We start from the raw sequence: 19,039 nt of genomic DNA on the forward strand, positions 1-19,039 counted from the left end.
ACCTCCACTCCCATTGCCCTGCCCGTGTGAAGGGAGACCCAGCCTACGCCCACCTCATCCGGCACTTGGAAATGGATTTGCCACGGACAGGAAAAGACGCTGTGTGATCTGACCGGAGTGCAGAGGCCCGGGCAGCCGAGCGAGCCACGGGGCCAGGAGAGGGTGCAAGGCTGCCGGCGTTCCTGGGAGGTGCTGCCAGGCCGCTCCGGAGTCACTTACCGAACTCGAAATAAGAGCTTGGGGAACCCATGACTTACGTGCTCAGAGCCCCCCAAAAAGGAAAAGGCAAGTGTTTGTTTTGCATGGAAAAAAAAAAAAGCAAAACAGAACCACCCCCGCAATCCGGGAAAAGCTGCTCTTGTTGCGCTAGAGGAAACAACCTGTTAGAACTATATCAAGTAAATGCACGGAGACAGCTGTCGCAGAGCGCCCGGATAGCTCAGTCGGTAGAGCATCAGACTTTTAATCTGAGGGTCCAGGGTTCAAGTCCCTGTTCGGGCGTTTGTGCTTTTTTTTTTCCTTCCAAGCGCTGAGAAGTGACTTCCGCTCTGAGGTGGAATTCGTCTCTGCTTACCGAGCGTTCCTACGGTTACAACCTGAAGGGAGTTCAGTTAGTTTTTCATCGATTTCCGCGTATGCTTGGATAAGCGTCCTCGGGTCGCCGGCTGGTGTCGAGGGTTTGCGCGGCGCTTTCCGGGCGAGGAGGCCGGCGCGGCGGTAAAATGGCACACGCAGGTTCTCCCCAGGACGACTCCGACTGCATGTGGTCATCCTGGAACGTACTCGCGTCTCAGGAACCAAGCAAGCCACACACTTTTCAGTGTAAATTTAAAAACTGAAGAAAAAGTGGCAGCGCCCGAACAGGGACTTGAACCCTGGACCCTCAGATTAAAAGTCTGATGCTCTACCGACTGAGCTATCCGGGCTCTCGCGGGAAGCGCCACCTACCGCGCTCTCTTACATGGGAACGCGCTCGCGGAAGCTCCGAATCGCGGGCCGCGGCTCCTGCCCCGGCCGGCAGCACCGCCCGCCGCCCCTCGCGGGCCCCGCGGTCCTCCTTAGGCGGGGTTCTCGGGGGCGCATCCGAGGGCCGGGGCGACGGGCACGGTGAGACGCCACTGTCGGGGCGCTGTGGCTCCATCACGTCCGCGCCCCGGCCCACGCGGAAACAGTCTCCGAGGACAGCCCGACGTGCTGCTTTGCCAGCGTGCGGGGGGCGAGGGGAGGGTCTGCAGCCCCCGAGGGCGGCCTGGGGACGGTGGGGCGCAGGCCCTCGCGGAGCTCCCCGAGGGGCACCCTGAAGGGCCTCTGCTAGCTGGGGTCGCGTTCCCGGCGCTCAGTCCTGAGCCGCTTTTGCAGCGAGTCCTGCGCTCCGGGCGTGGAATTCGTCCTGAAGAAGTCGTCGGGGGCGAACAGCCCCGAGTGCAGCGGAGCGCCTCGCGGAGGGGCCCGGCCGCTGCAGCCCTCCCCGCGGCCTCCCAGGCGTGCATGGCGAGACGCTGCAGCGGGCCGTGGGCTGGGACAGCCCGGCCGCGCCCGGGGTGTGGGCGTCCCCGCCGAGGTCTTAGACGCCTCAGCGCATCGCAGCTGGGACTGCCAGCCACGCGGAGTCAGTGCTGCGTCCGCCTGCCACGCTGCACCCAGCAAGCGGCCCCTTCGCACGTCTACTCATCCCTCATCCTCACGTCTGTGCTGTGCTGTGCTGTGCTGCTGCTTCCAGGGGCTTCGCCCATCTCTGCCTTTTTAAAGACGTCACTCAAATGCAGCTTCTAGAAGCCTTCAGTAATTATGGTATACGGGAAGGAAAGGGTGATTTAAGAGCTGTAGGCTCCCATTAAGCTTACAGATTCCATATCAGAGCCTCAACGGCTGTTGTTTCAATGGAAAAAGTAAGATTGGATCTCTGTGTTACAACGGGCACAAAGTAATTCTGAATGAGTTAACGGCCCAGATACGAAAAGCAAATCTTGGAATTTCTGGAAAAAAAATTATGCATGAGACAGGGAATACTCTGCTAAATAACAATATACCAAAAAAAATGTAACATAAAGAAACTTACTGGTAAATTTCACTTAATTACAAAAACTTCTGTTTATCAGAAGACAACATTTAAAAAGTGGAAACAAGCTATATTTGTGAAGATGGTGTCTAATACACGGAATCAAGAAGGATTGGGATCCAGGTTCTGTAGAGAGCTGCTATGAACCAACAAGAAAAGGCAAACAAGCCAATAGAACAATGGGAAAAATCTATGAACAGGCAATTCACGAATGAGGAGCCCTAAGTCAATAAATATGGAAAAATGTCCCTTATTAATAGTCATGGATATATAACCACCGTAAGATGCTGTTTCACACCTATTCGTCTTTTTTTCTTTTAGTAATCTGAAAATGCCAACAATTGACACAGATGTGGAGCAACAGAATTCTGATGCCCTTGTGTCAGAAGTGCAAATCATGGCAGCCGCTTTGGAGAGCTCTTTGGCGTGAGCCAGCAGGGTGGACAATGCGCGCGGCCGTGACTCAGTCATTCCTCCAGAGTGCATGAGGAGACAAGCACAGGAAAGCTGAGATGCACTGTAACACTTATTAAATATTAACAAACACTTTAATATTTATTAAGCTTGAGACACTTAAATATTTATTAAGGAGGAGACGAATAAAAATTGTGGTACATACAGAACTCTTAAGGGCTGAGTTGTGTGCCCCCCATCCCAAAGTTTGTGTTGAAGCCCTAACCCCCAGCACCTCAGAATGGGGCTGTATTAGGAGATGGGGCCTTCAAAGAGGTGATTAAGGAAAGATGTGGTCTTGTGAGTGGGCCCTAAACAATAGGACCAGTATCCTTATAAAAAGAATAGGCACATGTAATGGCACGGATGCACATTAGCAAGAGGCTGGATCAGAAGCAGGGTATGGGCCGGCGCTGTGTCGTAGCGGGGAAAGTTGCTGCCTGCAGTGCCGGCATCCCATATGGGCGCCAGTGCTTGGGCCCTTGCACCTGCGTGGGAAACCTGGAAGAAGCTCCTGGCTCCTAGCTTTAGATTAGTGCACCTCCAGCCATAGCAGCCATCTGGGGAGTGAACCAGCAGGGTAGCTGGAACTCAGACCAGGCACTCTGACATGGGGTGGGGGTCCCCAGGCAGCATCTTAAGCACTTCACCAAACGCCTGATCCCTGGAAAATGAACTCAATTACTATATAACAATTCATGACATGTTTTGCAATGCAATAGGCAATATGTTACTATACAGCATTACAATAACACAATGACAAATGATTTGCTATAATTTTTAGCTTCAATTAAAATTGCAGCATGGCCGGCGCTGTGGCTCACTAGGCTAATCCTCCACCTTGCGGCGCCGGCACACCGGGTTCTAGTCCCGGTCGGGGCGCCGGATTCTGTCCCGGTTGCCCCTCTTCCAGGCCAGCTCTCTGCTATGGCCAGGGAGTGCAGTGGAGGATGGCCCAGGTGCTTGGGGCCTGCACCCCATGGGAGACCAGGAAAAGCACCTGGATCCTGGCTCCTGCCATCGGATCAGCGCGGTGCGCCGGCTGCAGCGGCGGCCATTGGAGGGTGAACCAACAGCAAAAGGAAGACCTTTCTCTCTCTGTCTCTCTCTCTCACTGTCCACTCTGCCTGTCAAAAAAAAAAAAAAAAAAAGAATAAAAAAAAATTGCAGCATGGTGAAATTTATGCTGAGCAATAATGCAAGTTGTAGAACAGTTTGATGGCCCCCTCCCCCATCAACTCTGTAAAGAACCAGTGGCGTCATCATTCTTCCACCCAAGCTTCACCAACCTGATATTCATTCTTGTTTCCATTTCAGAATTCATGATGCCCTTACAGGGGAGCTTTTCAAAATGGGGTCCTACCCTTCTGTGCCTCAAACTAGATCCTGTTCAGATATAACACGTTCACATGTTTGTTTTGGTGCCAAAATATTGAGATCCACAGCTTTTAATAATATGCATTTTCCACGAACCTTTGGAAGACCCCTCATACTGTTCTTTAGGAAGAGTGGTGGGGAAAAGGGCCATATAGTCTTTGAATCTTCTTGTATGTATGAGGTAGCTCATTCATCTTTTTCTGTAGAAGCCATAGATCAGTAATATTGGCTTCTAATTCTCTCACATACAGAATGAGCCATAGAAAAACTGCCTGACAGCCACTTCATTGTCAAGATTGGGAGACTGGGGACCTGAAGAATTGTGTAACTTTCAGGTTTCAATGACTGACAGACCATGGGGTGGGTGTGCAGCACAGCAGTTAAAGTTCCCCTTGGGCTACCAGCATTGCGGATCAGGTGCCTGGTTCTACTTCCAGCCACTCTGCTCCTGATCCAGCTTCCTGCTACTGCACACCCTGAGATGGCTCAAGGACTTGGGTCTCTGCCACCCAGGTGGGAGACCTGGTTGGAGTTCTGGGCTCCTGGCTTTGGTCACCTCAGCCTTGGCTGTTATGGGCATTTGGGGGAGTGAATCAGCGGATTGAAGACCTCTCTCTTTCAAATAAAATGAAAACAAAAGAATTAAAAAAAATCCAAAAGAATAAAAAAGAGAAATAGCTGGATTAGAACCCAGACTTCCTGTCTTTTTAATAAATCAATGGTTTGGGGGCCACTGCCGTGACACAGTAGGTTAATCCTCCACCTGCGGTGCCGGCATCCCATATGGACACTGGATCTAGTCCCAGCTGCTCCTCTTCTAATCCAGCTCTCTGCTATGGCCTGGGAAAGCAGTGGAAGATGGCCCAAGTGCTTGGGCCCCGTACCCGCATGGGAGGCCGGGAGGAAGCAGCTGGCTCCTGGCTTCAGATCAGCGCAGCTCCAGCTGTTGCAGCCATTTAGGGGAGTGAACCAATGGACGGAAGACCTTTCTGTCTGTCTCTCCCTCTCACTGTCTGTAACTCTACCTCTCAAATGAATAAATTAAAAAAAATCAATGGTTTGTAATTGTAAGTCTTTTTTTTTTTTTTTGACAGGCAGAGTGGACAGTGAGAGAGAGGGACAGAGAGAAAGGTTTTCCTTTGCCGTTGGTTCACCCTCCAATGGCCGCCGCGGCCGGCGCACCGCACTGATGTAATTGTAAGTCTTAAGGAAGTGATCATCACTGAGAGTTGCTTGGATATTTTAGGCCAATTTATTTATTTCTGTCGCTCCCCCTCTTCGTGGAGGAACGACACAGGACCCTGCGCTGTTCTTTTATCTGCTCGGCCCTCCCCGGGTTTGCTGCTGGTTCTTCCTGGGTTGGCTACTGTCCCTTCCACCTCCGTGGAAGGGCGGTTCCCCCTGCCACTTTCCCCACTTCCGCAGGGGAGTGGCACACCGCCGGCCGGCTCTCTCGGGGGCTGCACAGGTGTTCCTTCAGATAGATGTTCCCCTTAGATGTTCCTGGTGCATGTTGTCTCTCTCCTCCTTTATAGTCCTCTTCCACCAATCCCAACTCTGCTACCCACACGCCGAGTACGCTGCTCTCCTCCAATCAGGAGTAGGTCCTACAGTTTATTGGTTGAACTAGAGGCAGCTGTGTAGAAGCTGTTTCTCCCTTCTCAGCGCCATATTGTGGGAGAGCAAATGCATAGAATAAGTCTTAATTCCAGTAACTTGGTCTAGTCCAAGTTGCTCCCCACAATTTCTTTATTGACAATGCTACTTGACTGTAACATTGACAGAAATACGATAGTTATGACTTATTGTTTATTATAGTCGCATGGTGAAGTTTTATGAAATCCTTGGGAAAGGATGGAGAGATGTTGCCAAATGCTAAGTGGGACCACTGATGGTTTAAGAGCAACCGTCAGGATGGATTAGCAACCAGTGTCAATCCTACTAGGAAAAGCTCTATTCCTAATCATGTCCCAGTCAACACATTTATCAAGGCTTTAAGTGAAGACAAATTAAACATGTTCTTCTGGGAGGCACTGTGGCTAGTGGCTTGAGCCTCCTCCTGAGGCAGATGGCATTCCATATTGGCAGCTGGTTCCAGTCCCGGCTGCTCCACTTCTGACCCAGCTCCCTGCTGATGTGCCTGGGAAAGCAGAGGAGGATGGCCCAAGTGCTTGGGCCCCTGCATACACGTGGGAGACCCGGAGGAAGCTCCTGGCTCCAGCCATTGTGTCGCTCTCTGTAACTTCACCTCTCAAGCAATTCTTTAAAAAAAATTTTTTTTTAAAGAGTTGTTCAATATTTGGCAAAATGTAAAAATGAAAGCTGACCTCTCTCGGTCCCACAGGAGGCGTCTCATCAGTCACTGCACTAACCACACTATGTGGCTAGTCTGTCTCCTCTGCTAGACACCGCAGGTTTTACTTGCTTTGGCATCTTCTGGGTTAGTTCTTGTTGATCTTAGAAAACATACTGAACTCCATGAGATCATAATTTCAAAACTCCAGGAGACGGTACAAAGAGAACTTTTTTTTTATTTTTTAAGTATGGAAGGCTTCACGAATTTGCGCGTTATGCTCGCTCAGCAGCTGTGCTATTCTTCATACGGTTCCAATTTTAGTATATGTGCAAGCACCAAAGAGGACTTAACTAACCAGACGCTATTTCAAATTAAATTCCTGTTAGGACATTCTTAAAATGTACCGCACGAGAGACGAGGGGACTCGTTAACGGCGATTCACCCAAGAAGCCCCCCTCCCCATTTTAAAGATGCGGCTGTGCGGGAGGCGCGGATTCGGGGGCTCCCCAGTTGTGCACGGTTGTGCGCGGACTCTGGGGCTCCCCAGTCGTGCACGGCTGTGCGGGAGGCGCGGATTCGGGGGCTCCCCAGTCGTGCACGGCTGTGCGAGAGGCGCGGATTCGGGGGGGCTCCTCTGCAGAACTCCGGAGGCTACGCTAGGAGCGGAGCAAGGGGCCAAGTCGAAAGAAGGCGGCTCTGCCCGGTTTTGTGCGGCGTGGGTCTGCACCGACGCACGTCTGGGAGCCAGATCTTCGAGAGGACGAGCAGGAGACGGTGCCCGGAGTGGTGGCGGGGCTGCAGGGCTCAGGGAGAGTCCTGGCCCGCAGGAAACACGAAGGGCGTGGGGGGTGGGCATGCACCGGGCAGTGTTCACACTGGGCGAAGGAAGACTCGGCTCTCCAACGTGAAGAAATGAAGCCGTCACACCCGGACTCAGCCTGGGAGAACGGCCCGAGGTGTCCGGGGAGGTGGCCCCGGCACCGCGCGGGCTGAAGGGCGGCCACGCTCGGGGAGCGCCATCCCACCCTTCGCCTTTCTCTAGGCGTGGACCACGGATCCTGGACTTGCTCACGTCCACCCCTGGCCGCGGCGGAGCAGGGATGAGGGCACTAACGCCGAGCAACCGCGGCGAGGGCAGAGGAAGCCTAGTTTCCCCGAACAGTTGACGCCCGCCTCTGACTGCTCTCACAGCGGGCCCACTTCCCAGTTTTCTCGTCTCCCAGGACCCCGAGAGTTCCCCGAACTTCACGCCTCTCTGCCCCGACGAGGGCCTGCTCTATGGTAGCGCGCTCAGCCTCTCTAGCTCTCGGCCTGCTCATCTATGGTTTCCGGAGGCCACACCGGAAGCTCTGGGGGGAGAAGAGTGTGAGAGGCCGGAAGTGCGCCCTCCCTGCTCGCCGTTTGAAAATGCTGCCCAGGCAGTAGGACGTGCGGCTGCCACCCCTCCCCCCCGGGCTCGGAGGGGGAGCGACTCCATGGAGCGGCCGTGAGGTGTGGCTCTCGGGTTTTGTCTGCGGGGTGCCGGAGGCCGGGGGCAGGCAGGGCTGCGTGGGGAGGAGGCGGCGGTGCGGCCGGTTCTGCGGGACTCGGAGCGTTGAAGGCAGCGGGAGGAGCTTCGGGCGTGGGTGGCGGCGTAGAGCGGATGGCGCCGGGCGGAAGGAGGGCTCGAGGGGAAAGGATTGTGGGACGAGGGCTGGCGGGAGACAAACATGGAGGTGCTGTGACGCGACGCGGTTTCGGCCGGCTGGGCGCAGGCCTGCGGTGGACGGAGTCGGGCTGGCGGCCGTTACCGGGCGGGGGCTCGGGGGGGACGCCGGGCGCTGTGGCGGAGAGGGGCTCGGGGCGCGCCGGCGCGTGACGTCTTGGAGGGCTGTGGGCGTCGCAACGTGGTTTTCCTTCCAGTCTGCGAAGCCCTCGCCTCGCGCGCGCTTGGGGTGTGCGTTTGACAAATGCTCCTTTTGGGGCCACACTGCGGACCTCCCGAAACCCTCGGGGGCTGGGGCTCGCGGATGGGTCCCCCGGGAGTCCTTGTACCCCCACGAGATTGGCTGCTGTGACGCGACACCCCGAGAAAATGCCGCTGCCTCCCTCCGGTTCCCCATGTGGAGCGGGGTCCGTCGGGGATGCCTGGAGCCTTGGGTGTTAACTGTTACTGCGTTTAAGTTTCCTGGCAGCAAACGATGCTTTCGTTTGAAAGCGCTTATTATACGGCATTCTGTGTCCCAGTATTGTCAGGATCACAACTTTTTAAGTTTTTTTTTTTTTTTTAATGATGCGAAATGCGCGAATGTGAGCTAAACACCCCTTTGCTGTCCCTGATGGTCTGTCCTCTCAGACTCGCTCGCGTTTTTATTTAGGAAGGATTTTTAAAGAATGCATTTGAAAGGCAGAGAGCTCCGGCTGCTGGCTCGCTCCCCGGCTTCTGGCGGCAGCTGGGGCTGGGTGCTCAGCCCTGGCCTCTCCCGTGGGTGGCGGGGACCCCGGTGCTGGAGCCGGCACCTGCTGCCCCCCTAGGGCCGCGTTCTCCGGAGGCTGCGGTGGGGAGGGGACGGGAGCATGTTACTAGCAGCTGCCAGACGCCCACCCCCGCACTCACTTTGTTAACAGGGGGATGATTTTGTATTAATTGTTTGATACCGCACCTTTTTCAGATAACATGGACAGCTTTTCATAAAGCATACATACAAGTATAACACTTAAAAAAAAAATAAAGACTTGGGATAGTATTGGATTACAGGGTTGTACAACATTTTCTTTGGATTTTTAGGTTATATGCGACTTGTTTTGCAAATTAAACTTTGGAGTGCACCTTTGCTACATATTTCACCCTTTGACCTGTAGCAGTTCTGGTGAGAACCACATCAACATCTGAATAGTAGCTTCCTTTTTCAAAGAAAAAAGTTATTTTCCTTATTGTCATCTATCCAGTCGAAAGAATAGAACTGTAGTGTTTAAGAGAGGTCCTTGGGCCTTTAAAAAATTGTTAAGAATGATCGGTTCTGCTAAATTCTGTTGGAGATTTTATTTTAGTTTTAAAATCAGTTAAAGTTAAAGCCCCGGTCTGCAGTGCTGGCATCCCACATGGGTGCCAATTCGAGTCCCGCCTGCTCTACTTGCGATCCTGCTCTCTGCTATGGCCTGGGAAAGCAGTAGAAGATGGACCAAGCGCTTGGGCCCCTGCACCGGCGTGGGAGACCTGGAAGAAGCTCCTGGCTCCTGATTTCGAATCAGCACAGCTCCCGCCGTTGCTGCCATTTGCGGAGTGAACCAGCAGATGGAGGACCTTTCCCTCCCTCTCTCTGCCTCTGCCTCTGCCTGTGACTCTGCCTTTCAGATAAATAACTAAATCTTTAAAAAAAAAAAAAATGACAGTTGTCTTCAAAGATAGAGATTTGAAGATGAGGTTTAGGGTGGAAATCGCCCTTTGAGGGGCAGGCAGTGGCCCAGAGCAGTAAGACCTTGAGATGCCTGCCTCCCATACTGAGGGCCTGGTTCTGGCTACTTGGCTTCCCATTCAGCCTCCTGCTGATGTGTCTTGGTGGGCAACAGAAGATGGCCCAAGGGCTTGGATTCCTGCCACCCACATCGGAGAACAGGATGGAGTTCATGGCTCCTGGCTTGGGCCTGGCCCAGCCCTGGCTGTTGTGAGCATTTGGGGAGTGACCCAGTGGATAGAAGACTTCTTTCACCCTCTCCCTGATTTTCCCTATTGCTGTGCCTTTTCAATAAAAATATTTTAACAAAACCATTCATCATCTTTGAGAATTGAATAACTTTCTTCGCTGATTTCATCCCACTATAGGATCCTCATAAAAACAGGAATATAATGTAGTTTTTAAAATAAATTTTCAGAATTTTATTTGAAAGGTAGAGATTTCCTTTATAGATGTAAATCTATTTTATAGAAGGATAGCTTTTCAGAGCTTTTTTTTAAGATTTATTTATTTGAAAGGCAGAGTTAAAGAGAGGCAGAGAGAGAGAGAGAGAGTGAGTCTTCCATCTGCTGGTTCACTCCCTAGATGGCCGCAATGGCCAGAGCTGGGCCGATCCGAAGCCAGGAGCCAGAAGATTCATCCAGGTCTCCCTTGTGGGTGCAGGGACACAAGGACTTGGGCCGTCTTCTACTGCTTTCCCAGACCATAGCAGAGAGCTGGATGGGAAGTGGAGCAGCTGAGACTCAACCACTGCCCATATGGGATGCTGGCACTGTAGGTGGTGGCTTTACCCGCTATGCCACAGCGCCAGCTCCCAGAACTGTTCTTACAGCTGCAGTTTCTCAGAAAAACCAGCTTAAAAGAGGAGGGAGGGAGGAGGGAATATCATGTTCTCAGAATTGTGTTTATAAACCATACTGAACCATATTGAATCTGTTAGAAACTAATTAAAAAATAAAAAGCTTGGCCAAAAAAGTGTATTTTGGGATGGTGCATTCTGGTCTCCTCAGTCTTATTTGGGGTGATGTGTTCTGAGCCCCCCCATTCCTGAATCACCTCTGTGGGGCCGTGTAGGGGAGTCCTTTGCTCTTCAAATACCCTGAAAAGCTGGGGTATTTTGGCATGCACTGGGTATTCCTAGTTCTGTTATATTTCAGAAGGAGGGGTGGGTTTGGCTTCTTTTTCATCCTTAGACTCTTACCAGAAAATACATCCGGATGAGAGCAAGCAAAGAAATGTAAGAAGAGCTTAGAGGTTGGGTAGATTTGACTGGTGCCAGGCAGGTCCCCTTCCCAGTTCCAGTTCCCTGCTAATTCACATCTTGAGCAGTGGTGGTTCATACTTGGATCCTTGCTACCGACGTGGCAGACTGAGTTGGAGTTCCTGACTCCTGGCTGTGTAGGCAATGGGGAGTGAGCCAGTGGGTGAATGATCTCTGTCTCTGTTGCCCTTCAGATTTTTTTTTTAAAGATTTATTTATTTAAAAGGCAGAGTTAGAGAGGGAGAGTCCGCTTCCATCTGCTGGCTCACTCCCCAAATGGCCACAGTGGCTGGAGCTGGGCCAGGCCAGAGCCTGGAGCCTGGAGCTTCTTCCAGGTCTCCCACATGGTTGCAGGGGCCCAAGCATTGGGACATTTTCTGCTGCTTTCCCAGGCATATTAGTAGGGAGCCGGATTGGAAATGGAGCAGCCAGGTCTATGTGGATGCCTGTGGCTTTTATGCACTATACCACAACTCTGGCCCCTCCATCAGGATTTTTTTAAAAAAATATTTTGTTTATTTGAAAGTGAGTGTTACAGAGAGGCAGAGGCAGAGAGGTCTTCCATCCGCTGGCTCACTCTCCAAATGGCCGCAACGGGCTGGAGTTGTGCCAGCCCGAAGCCAGGAACTTTTTCCTGAGTTCCCCCACATGATGCTGGGGCCCAAGGATTCCTGCCATCTTCCACTGCTTTCCCAGGCCATAGCAGAGAGCTGGATCAGAAGTGGAGCAGCCGGGACTCGAACTGGTGACCATGTAGGATGCTGGCACTTAAGGTGGCGGCTTTACCAACTATGCTACAGCGCCAGCCCCAGGATTTATTTATTTATTTATTTATTTTAAAAGAACTTCACTCATTTAAAAGCAGGCACATTATTTTCAGCTGTCTATTCTCAGCCCTTGGCTTTGTTATTCACTGGAAAAAGAAATCTCCAGAAATCCAGAGCAATATGAGTGATGATTGGTTTGATGTAACTGGGATATTTTAGGGTCTATGAGATACAAATAGAATTTCCGTGTGATTTCTTCCAGATTTGTTGTGTGCCATTCAGTAAGGTAACTAAAACCTGTTTATTCCAAATTATAATATTTTAAAGCGTTTCACAGATGTCATTTTACCTTTAAATCAATAAAAGGTTAAGAGACTTAAAAACTCAATAATGTTTAAGAATTACCACAATGCCTTTCTATAGCTATTAACAGTTTAATATTTATCTAATATCTGGTACATAACTCAATTGCTAGACTTAAAAAAATGGCATTTCACAAATGGTTTGAATCAGGATTCAAATAGTGTCTACATATTGTTTGTTTTCTTAGTCTTCAGAACAGTCCTCCTACTCAGGTTGTGGAGTCTCCTACAGTCTGGATTTGGCTAATTGCCTTTGTTTATTTTTTATTTGAAAGGCAAATAGAGATCTTTTATCTGCTGGTTCACTCCCCAAATGCAAAAGCTAGGCTGGGCCAGATGGAAGCCAGGAGCCCAGAGCTCAATCCAGGTGTCCCAGGTGGGTGGCAAGGACCGGAGCACTTGAGCCTTCTCCTGCTGCCTCCCAGGGTGCATGCAGCCACTTTGATATGGGATGCAGGTGCCAAGCACCTGCCCTGTTGCCTCCTTTTAGTATCGTTTACTTATTCCCCTGCCCGCTCTTTCTCTGTACACGTGTTAGTTGTTAGATCCAGATTCTTTCTTTTCAGTTTTTGGTCAAGAATACTTAATAGGTGCTGCTGGTTACTTCCTGTTGCTTCTTACCAGGAAGTACATGATGTGTGAAAAACGGTCTTTTGTTGACTGGGGTGGTCAGGTGCTGTGCCTGCTCATGTATTTTCAGTTCTTCCCCTGCCCCCAAGTTGTTTCAGCTTCTGTTGAAGAAGTGACATTCACTTGGGACTTGAAGGTTTAGGATGAAACTGACGGTGCTACAAATGGAGGCACAGTGTGTACGGAGACCCTGAAGCAGGAAGCAAAACCTCTGAGACACCCGAAGAGCCTGGTGGCTGAGGCGCCGTGAGCTAGGAAGTGTGCTGTCCTCGAAGCACAGGCAGCAGGCTGCGGAGTGAGCCGCGCACAGCTGTAGGCATCTCTCTCTCTCTCTCTCTCTCTCTCTCTCTCTCTCTCTCTCTCTCAGTCCTCTGGCTTTACTGTTGAGATTGGAATGAGTTAGAAAGACCAGTTTAGAGTATGGTGCAGTGATCCAGGCAAGAAATAACACTTGGGGAGGGGGTGCTTAAGTGATTGATTTTATCTACAAGATTTGGTGATGGGTGTGATAGCCTGGAAGAGAGAGATCACGGGCAGCTCCTGACTGGCTTGAGCAACTGAATGTCACCAGTGTGCAGCTACCGGAAAAGAGCGTAGATTTGGCATGGTGTTTGTTATTCCGTTTTCTCTTTAAAAAGTGGGTAGCAATTCCCAACCCGGTTGTATTAAATGGGGTTCCACATGGAGAAGGGAGAAAGTGCTGCTTTAAATTCAAAGGCTGTCATGTTTATCTTACAGATACCATGGAGCAGTGCCTTTGTTCATTCTTTCCTGTATTTTCCTGCTTAAAAATCTTGACACTGCTGTCCCCGCTCCCGCCCATTCCTCCTCTGCCTTGCATTCAAAAGTAATTTTTTCTTCTCTTGAGCTTTCGTGGCCCTTAAATTATCTTTTTAATGGCACAACACTTTCTACTTGGTGTTAAAGAAACCCGTATTGGTGTTTAAATTCTTCACAGCTGCAAATGGTCAGTTCTTATTTTTTTTTCTTTTATTTAATGAATGTAAATTTACAGTCAGTTCTTATTCTTACCAAGATGCTGAACTACCATGACTGCTGGCTCCCTTCCCTAGAGTCATCCCTGGAGGAAATTCAGATGGAAAATGCTGAGAGGAATAAATGGGTGATGTGGGCCCTTATGGAGTGGTGGGGGTGGGGAGGACTGGCCTGGAAGCAGAGTGGGCCAGGCAGAGCTGTAGAGGGCGAAGGCGTGGGGGAAGGTAGCTGTGGGAATACCGTTTCTCCTGGGCTTTAATTACTCCAGAGTACCTGTGATACAGCATCCTGGTCCACTCTCCGTAAGTGTAAGTCAGGGCATTACGGAAATCCATACTTAGGAGAAATTGAGAAAAAAGCAAACTGGTGATGGACTACAGGGAGCTGCTTCCGTCCCTCAGGAATAAAGGGGGAAGCCTTGATCTGAGTAGAGGGTGGGTGGAAGGTGGTGGTGGTTTTTCCAGTGCTTGGGCATTCCACTTTCATGCGCATTTCCCATTTGACTCATCCTATTGGGGCTGACAGACGCTGGAGTCCGGATTTTCTCCATGTGTTTTGATTGTCATGGCAGCTGACTGTCTCTGGGGAAGATGAGTAGGAGAACTGAAGAACATGGTATTTTAAGGGAAAAAATAAAATAAAGGCTTCATTGGAACAGAAGTGTTAGAGCAGATGGATCAAGAGTTTAAAGGTAGACTGATAATCAACCGTAAAGAAATGAGGGGAGGTGTTAGCAATTTGAAATAAGAATGAGCGTGAGTGTAGGCTGAGAGAACCAGATATTAGGCCTGAAAATACAGTCGTTGAAATAAAGAACCACACAGATGGGATAAATAACAGAATGGATACAGCTGAGGAATCAGAAAAGCCTCCCAGAGCAAAGGTAGTACAAGAGTCCAGCTGAGAGCTAAGGAGAGGGCCTCACATCTGAGTGAGGGAAGTCTTAGAAAAAGTGGCAAGAGAGAACTACTTGAAGAAATAGTGAAATGGTTCTCTCCTTTAGAATAAAAAAGGAAAAAATAGGTAAGACCTCAGATTGATAGGATGCTTAGGAGTGCTGCAGATGAGAGATTAGGAAAACTAGGCCCATTCTAAAGGATGGATGGCTATGCAGAAGAAAATGGAGCCTCAGAGAAGCTCACCTACAAAGGAGCAAACCTGAATTGATGGGGCCAGCATTGTGGCTCAGTGGGCTAATCCCCTGCCTGTGATGTCATCATTTTATATGAGCGTCTGGTTGTCCAGCTTCTGATCCTGCTCCCTGCTAAAGTGTCTGGAAAAGCAGAAGATGGCCAAGTGCTTGGGCCCCCACACCCAAATCCATGTGGGAGACCCGGGTGAAGCTCCTGACTCCTGATTTCAGCCTGGCACAGACCAAGCTGTTGGGGCCAGTTGGGGAGTGAACTAGTGGATGGAAGATCGACCTCTGTATCTCCCTCTCTTTGTAACTCTGCCCTTCAGATAAATAAAATAAATCACAGACAAACTGAATTGACATCACAGTTTTCGACAGCCTTACTAAATGCAAGAAAACAGTGTTTTCAGAGTATTGAAGGGCAACCAGAATTTTATAGCCAACCACATGCATTTAAGTACAAGGGCATGATAAAAATACTCAGGTACATGGGGTTTTGGAAGCTTTGTAACAGAAAAAGTTACATTGAAGGCACTGCAAGATGAGGTACTTAAATCCAGTGATTTAAGTTAATTCAGTGATTAAAAGTTATGCATGAAGTAAAGGAGAATCAGTGTCCTTGATATTGTTTATTGTCTTAAAGGCGAAGGCAAATTTAAGAAGCAAGAAAAATCTGAGCGTTTAAAGCCCAGGTGGTGTGTGAAGGTCTTCATGGCAGGGTGACAGGTGTAGTTTCCTTAAGAAAGTAATGACATTAAGATGAAGCATGGGGCTGAGGCTGTGCAATGCCTGGTTACGTTGCAGCCTGCAGCGCTGGCATCCCATGTGGGGGCCGGTTCATGTCCCGCCTGTTCCTCTTCCAATCAAGCTCCCTGCTAATGTGCCTGGCCTGGGAAAGCAGAAGAAGATGGCCCAAGTGCTTGGGCCCCTGAACCTGTGTGGTAGACCGAGAAGAAGCTCCTGGCTTCGGATCAAAGATTTATTTGAAAGTCAGAGTTAGAGAGAAGGAGAGGCAGAAAGAGAGGTCTTCCATCTGCTGGTTCACTCCCCAGATGGCCACAACGGCCAGAGCTGCACTGATCAGGAGCCAGGAGCTTCTTCTGGGTCTCCCACATGGGTACAGGGGCCCAAGGACTTGGGCCATCTTCTACTGCTTTCCCAGGCCACATCAGAGAGCTGGATTGGAAGTGGGGCAGCCGGGACTTGAACTGGCACCTATATGGGATGCTGGCACTGCAGTTGGTGGCTTTACCCACTATGCCACAGTGCCAGCCCCAGGTACATGGTTTTTACGAGTGGCGTATCAGAAGTTTCTAAGGCCATGGCAAGCTATGAAATGAAAATTTTGAGAGAAGACATCCTTGGAAACATCAATTCTATCCAAAGAAAACTTGTGGTCATACTAGTGGAAAGTAAAATACACTGCAGATAGACTGTCTTACCTGGGATGGGAAGTTACATGACAGTTTATGAAAGTACAGCAGTTGAAAGTATGAATAGCTCTAAAAGTCTTAAATATATGCAGCAGAATCGATAGAACTGCTCCGGGATAAGCAGACAAATTCACCATCTCTTGATTTAGGTCAAGCTGACGGATTAGCAAGGAAGTATTGGATTTTGAGGAACCAGCAAGCTCACATGGAGGCGTTGCAGTATTGGTCATCTGCTGGGCTATGTGGAAAACCTTGTCGGTCTCTCAGATGAGGTTTCATGCAGAGGATGATCGCACCACCCTGTAGCTAGGTCAGAAGTTAATTTCAGAAACAAGTTTCAAAAAACAGCATGTATGGGCATAGACATTTAAGTTGTGCATTTCAAGAATTATGGGAATTTAAAAATGAACTATCAAAACCTGTGGGCTGAGTCAAAAATATTTTTGGGGGATTTGTAGCCTTAAATATTAAAATTGTAAAAGAAGAATAACTACAACTTAATGAGCAGAGTAAGTTTGAACAAAGAAATAATAAACATGAGCAATCTTTTAAAAATATTTATTTGAAAGAAAGTTACAGAGAAAGAGAAAGAGGTCTTCCATCTGGTTCACTCCCCAGAAGGCCACAATGGCTGGAGCTGAGCTGATCCGGAGCTAGGAGCCAGGAGCTTTTTCTGGGTCTCCCACGCAGGTGCAGGGGCCCTAGAACTTGGGCCATCTTCTACTGCTTTCCCAGGCCATAGCAGAGAGCTGGATCTGAAGTGGAGCAGCTGGGACTCCAGTCGGTTCTCATATGGGATGCCAGTGCTGCAGGCTGGGGCTTTAACCCACTGTGCCACAGTGCTGGCCCCAAAATAAGAGTAATTGTTAAAGGTACAGTAGAGAGTGAGTGTCAAAGCCAGAAGTCTTTTTTTTGGGGGGGGGGAGGGTGAACAACCTCTAAAAAGTTGGTCAAGAGAGCAGAGAAGATAGAGTAAAGCAAATCATGAGTGAAAAGGAGGATAAATCTACACAAAGATAAGTAGAAGAAAAAATAAAAAGCTTGAATACTACCTGGTAAAGAAGTTGAAGGATGGTTAAAAATCTTCCCATAAAGAAAGCAGTAGGTTAGAAATTTTACAAGTGAGTTCTACAAATATTTCAAAAACCAAAAATACTAAGTTTGTAGACTTTATTTTGTGCAATTAGGAAAATGTGGACCATTCCACAATTTATTTCTTTTTTGAAGCCTATGTAACTTTAAGATCCTACCTAAATAAAAAAAGGGACGCTGTAAATGAAGACCCTTTTTGCTTAATACAGATTTTTAAACCTTACACTAAGTACTAGCAAATCCAAACTAACAGTGGTTAGAAAAAGATATAAAAATCAGGGCCAGCTCTGTGGTGCAGTGGGTTAATGCCCTGGCCTGAAGTGCCAGCATCCCATATGGGCACCGGTTCTAGTCCCAGCTGCTCCTCTTCCGATCCAGATCTCTGCTGTGGCCTGGGATAGCAATAGAAGATGGCCCAAGTCCTTGGGCCCCTTCACCCGTGTGAGAGACCTGGAGCAGGCTCCTGTCTCCTGGCTTTGGATCGGCACAGCTCCGGCCGTTGTGGCCGTCTGGGGATTGAACCATTGGATGGAAGACCTCTCTCTCTGTCTTTACCTGTCTTTCAAATCAATAAAATAAATCTTTAAAATATATATATATAAATCAAGTTGGGTTTATCTCAAAAGTGTGCAAGTATTTAATATTAGAAGATTCATAAGTGAAATTCAAGGTTTGTTACATTAATAAAGACAAGTGATTTATAAATCAGTTTTTGCAATTTACCTGTAGTAAGGAGATGGAACCTTTCTAAGCTGCTAGGGAATAGCTGTCAGAAAATAGAGCAGGGCTAGGGGCACAGCAGAGCAGTTGAGACCTCCACGTTCTGCAGCAGAGTGCCCTGGTTCCACACTGATTCCAGTCCTGACTTCTGCTGTCAGCTGTGCAGGCCCTGGAAGGCAGGTGAGGGCTTAAACTGACTTCCTACCGCCCGTGGGGGAGACCTGAGTTGAGTTCGTTGGTCCCTACCTTGGCTCAGCTGCAGACATTTGGTGAGTGACCCAACAGAGGGAAGCTCTTGCCCTCTGATTCTCAAACAAACAAAAACACACAAAAAGACAAAAAAAGGCAAAAACAACAACAAAACCCTCCAGGTTATAAAGGGGTAACATTAGAAACCTTCCCTTTAAAGTGGAAGACAAAGATGGTGTGTGTGTATTCAACACTGGATAACTGACAAGGAGAACTTGTATCAGTAAGAAAAGTAGACAAATATTGAGACATAAGAATTGGAAAGTAGGAAATAAAATCTTGTTAAATATGACATAGTTATTTACATGGAAAAGCCAGGATTACAGTCCAATTATTAGAAATAACTGTGGGCCGGCGCCGCGGCTCAATAGGCTAATCATCCGCCTAGCGATGCCGGCACACCGGGTTCTAGTCCTGGTCGGGGCGCCGGATTCTGTCCCGGTTGCCCCTCTTCCAGGCCAGCTCTCTGCTGTGGCCCGGGAGTGCAGTGGAGGATGGCCCAAATGCTTGGGCCCTGCACCCCAAGGGAGACCAGGAGAAGCACCTGGCTCCTGCCTTTGGATCAGCGCGGTGCGCCGGCCGTGACAGCCATTAGAGGGTAAACCAATGGAAGGAAGTTCTCTCTGTCTCTCTCTTTCTCACTGTCCACTCTGCCTGTAAAAAAGAGAAAGAAATAACTAGGTTTAGCAAGGTAACCAGATGGAAGATTAATGAAAGTCATTGTATTTCTCAACACTTGTAAAAAGAGCTTAAAAACATAATTAAGTGGGTAGGC

General features: G+C 49.2%; 1 protein-coding gene and 2 non-coding genes across 10 annotated transcripts in view; 2 read left to right on the forward strand and 1 right to left on the reverse strand.

The window, feature by feature from the left end:
* The first annotated feature begins 428 nt into the window (after positions 1–428).
* TRNAK-UUU (transfer RNA lysine (anticodon UUU)) lies at positions 429–501 on the forward strand. The gene has a single exon. It is a non-coding gene; the product is annotated as a tRNA-Lys (tRNA).
* Positions 502–853: 352 nt separating this feature from the next.
* TRNAK-UUU (transfer RNA lysine (anticodon UUU)) lies at positions 854–926 on the reverse strand. The gene has a single exon. It is a non-coding gene; the product is annotated as a tRNA-Lys (tRNA).
* A 6,131-nt stretch (positions 927–7,057) lies between these two features.
* Positions 7,058–19,039, forward strand: part of MDM4 (MDM4 regulator of p53) — a 46,825-nt gene continuing 34,843 nt past the window's right edge. For 6 of the 8 annotated variants that reach the window (XR_007909876.3, XR_011381362.2, XR_011381363.2 and 3 more), the window contains exon 1: positions 7,531–7,676. The gene's annotated coding sequence lies outside the window, so the exon portion shown is untranslated. Of the gene's footprint in view, positions 7,677–19,039 lie in introns of all 8 variants that reach the window. The other 2 variants (XM_002717573.6, XM_089311360.1) reach the window with 2 other exon arrangements.

Source organism: Oryctolagus cuniculus, chromosome 13, assembly GCF_051225735.1.
Source record: "Oryctolagus cuniculus isolate XC-2025 breed Fujian yellow rabbit chromosome 13, ASM5122573v1, whole genome shotgun sequence".
In the NCBI taxonomy this organism is placed as follows: Eukaryota; Metazoa; Chordata; class Mammalia; order Lagomorpha; family Leporidae; genus Oryctolagus; species Oryctolagus cuniculus.